The 2,468-nt window shown below is 37.4% G+C and overlaps 1 protein-coding gene across 1 annotated transcript in view; it reads left to right on the top strand.

The window, feature by feature from the left end:
• The first annotated feature begins 1,806 nt into the window (after positions 1-1,806).
• The window catches only part of LOC106819158 (dynein heavy chain 3, axonemal-like), a 5,114-nt gene continuing 4,452 nt past the window's right edge, over positions 1,807-2,468 (top strand). Inside the window, exon 1 of the mRNA XM_014823812.1 lies at positions 1,807-1,894. The gene's annotated coding sequence lies outside the window, so the exon portion shown is untranslated. The remainder of the gene's footprint in view (positions 1,895-2,468) is intronic.

Below are 2,468 nucleotides of genomic sequence, written 5' to 3'. Positions count from 1 at the left end.
CCGATTAAACTATGAACACGCGTAGGCCCTATCATATATAATATCATCATCATATAATATCAAGAGCGTATAATGACGTATTTGTCATTATACGCTCCTGATAATATGTAAATTAATAGTATATATTATTATTAGCTCTTAATATATACATATAGGTACTATAATGCTAAATAAATACGAAATCTATTTACTACCAAAGTGTTAATGTTTCTCTACTCTCTTTCACTTATTATTGCCGACAATTAATTTCCTGTAAATGCCGCAAATGCTCGTCTGCAACACACTGTCACACGCTGGCCGCCGCACGCGAGCTGCTGCACACTGACACATAAATATATTTTCCAGTCTATATATTTATGTGTCAGTGTGCAGCAGCTAGCGTGCGGTTTTATTGTGTGTTGCAGATGAGCATTTGACCGGCATTTACAGGTGATTATAGGCGAAATAGAGTAGAGAAACATGAAGACTTTGGTAGTAAATACATTTCGTGTTTATTTACCTTTATTTTATTTTATTGAGACGTTCCAAGTGCCTGTGACTCGTGTCCTTCACAGCTAGTGGCACACCACTGTAGCCAATATGCATGTTATACTATTAATTTTTCTTAATATCAGTTATCATGTTTGATGGTAATGATGATGATGGTGATGATTATTGGGTGATTGATGTGAAAATAGTATATCTCTCTGCAATCCTCCCTCTCAGCAAACTACGACGTTCTTAGGTCCAAGCGTTGTCGCCAAGCAACTGTGTAAAGTACCCGGATGATGTACACATCATGGAAGATTATGTACAGTGGTGAAACGAAATTCTAGCACTTATTTCTTTTATTATCGTTTTATGATCTGGAATATATAGTTTTGCTTTATGTAGTTTAGTCAACAACATGGATGTTGTTGAGTCGGATCTAAGTAGGAAGGTATGGATATTAGATTTAGGTTTTCCGGTGGTGGAACTGTCGTCGTTGAACTTGTCGACTGGTTTCCCGGAATTTGTTGGTTCGTGTTGACACTGTTCAGTCTGTTGTTTGGATTTGAGACCTCGTACTACAACTTGTAGTTGTATGTTACACAAGTTGTAATTACCTCCCAAAGTCCAAGGGACTGTAGCAAAGAAGGAGAGAACCAGGGTTTATTGTTGTTGTTCATATATTCATAGATCAACACTGTACTGTAGATTACATGAGAAAAGATTACATGAGGAAACCGGCCAGGCTCTCCGACTGTTACACGGCGGAGGAACGTAGTAACTCTCGTAGCGTAACCTCTCGCCAACGTAGTGTTAAGCGAGAAGTGAACTTGTGGCTAGGTTAAACACAGCACGTATATAACGGTACATGTAAAAAATCACGGTGTCAGTGTCAATATCCATGTACCATTGTACTATTGACGTATTGTATGGCTTCATCGTTTGATGGGGTTATAGGAATAGGTTAGGGTTATGATCACTGCTGTACAGCGAAATATATGGTTCTACTATCTAAATATGTATATTTATTTTATTCATATGCTCGTTTATTTCTTTCTATATAGATAATAGAGTTTAAAATTAAATAGCATTAATTATGATCATTAAAACACAAGCTAGCATGAGAAGATGTTTACAATGCGGTATTTGTTTAACCATCTGTGCATGCATGATGCAGGGCAAACCAGTGCAGTACCTAGGCTAAAGTGCATGTACTTGACACCACTGTGTACCCACATAGCCAATTGTAGACTATATACAGAACAAACTTTTTTTAATGAATACTGATATTGTCTAAAAGTATCATTCCCTTTTAACTCTTCAGTTAGATGTGAGTCAAAGCAATCCTGGGCTGACTGGTATTCCCGTCTTGCCCCCTCTACCGAAACCGAGCACCCACCACTATGAACCATCGTCGCTATACAAGGTATAATGTCGATGCTACTATATAGATCTGAGTTTATGCCCACAGCACTATCATTGTGAATTCATTGTGAATTAGCCATGTTACAGATTTATAACAAGAAGCTGAGAACATGAATGTGTAAATGCAGGGTTCTCCCTAGGTCTTTAACGTGTGTCGGGTCTGAAATGCCGTCAAAGCTGAATTTGTGACATCCCATAAATCCTCCAACGTGCCTCAATTGCCTAATAAATATGCTTAATAATCAGCATATCTAGCATCAGAGGATATAAGGCTCATGTAAGATCGTTTTATATATATATATTAGTGATGTCACGATCATCGATTATACTCGATCATCTGTTGAACAGTGGCTCGAACCAAGCGCTTGGTTATGAAAATCCATATTCGATTTAATCGGGAAAAAAATGTTTATTTTTTTTATTTTTTAAATTTGAACAAGAAAACTTGGAAAAGTGATGAGAATCAGTACATGTATTATACACACAGTAGTAAACAGTGCAAAACAAACAGTAAACAGGGCTAAACAAGCACATACATGCACACATGTACATGCACACGACATTACGCACGCGCA

The sequence above is a fragment of the Priapulus caudatus genome, unplaced genomic scaffold (genome assembly GCF_000485595.1).
Source record: "Priapulus caudatus unplaced genomic scaffold, Priapulus_caudatus-5.0.1 Scaffold2911, whole genome shotgun sequence".
In the NCBI taxonomy this organism is placed as follows: domain Eukaryota; kingdom Metazoa; phylum Priapulida; class Priapulimorpha; order Priapulimorphida; family Priapulidae; genus Priapulus; species Priapulus caudatus.
Note: the sequence above shows the minus strand (reverse complement) of the source record. Positions and strands in the feature narration are given on the sequence as shown.